This window comes from Aptenodytes forsteri, unplaced genomic scaffold, assembly GCF_000699145.1.
Source record: "Aptenodytes forsteri isolate BGI_AS27 unplaced genomic scaffold, ASM69914v1 Scaffold284, whole genome shotgun sequence".
In the NCBI taxonomy this organism is placed as follows: Eukaryota; Metazoa; Chordata; class Aves; order Sphenisciformes; family Spheniscidae; genus Aptenodytes; species Aptenodytes forsteri.
The window spans coordinates 3,365,225-3,365,800 of NW_008794445.1; positions in this window are offsets into that span (position 1 = coordinate 3,365,225).

Genomic DNA, 576 nt, shown 5'->3' on the forward strand with positions numbered 1-576 from the left:
GCCGGAGGGGGGGGCAGCCTGCTACTGAGAGCGAGAGAAAGAGGAAGGGGAAAGAAGAGAAGAAGGGGGGGGGGGCAGAGAGGGTGTTGAAACCCGCCCCCCACCTTCCCATCCCGCGATCGGTGCTGCCTCCATCAGGACAACAACCCCTCCTCCTTCCCTGCACAACAAGATGTGAAGCGGAGACTCCTGGGACTTATCCTCACCCTCCTCATCCTTACAGCTCCCCTTTCTGCAGCCATTAGCGACGGGCGAGGAAGAAGCGAGTGGAGCTGGGGACCCCGCGCACGCTTTGCCTCTCTCCCCACCGCCTCCCCCCCAGCCCTGTCGCTGGCGGGGGGTATTTTTTTGCAGGGTGGTGTTGGAGGGGGAAGGAGCTGCTGCTAGAGGACGGTGATCTTTTTTTCTTTTTTCCTCCTCCTCTCCCCTCCTTCGCCCGCCTCCTTGTGGCGATGAGGAGGAGGAGGACGGCGCCGAGGAGGAAGAGGCTGATGGCGGCGGTGAGGAGGCAGCAGGAGGAGGAGACCCCCCGAAGGATGAAGATGACGATGGTGGCGGCGGCGAGGAAGCACCAGC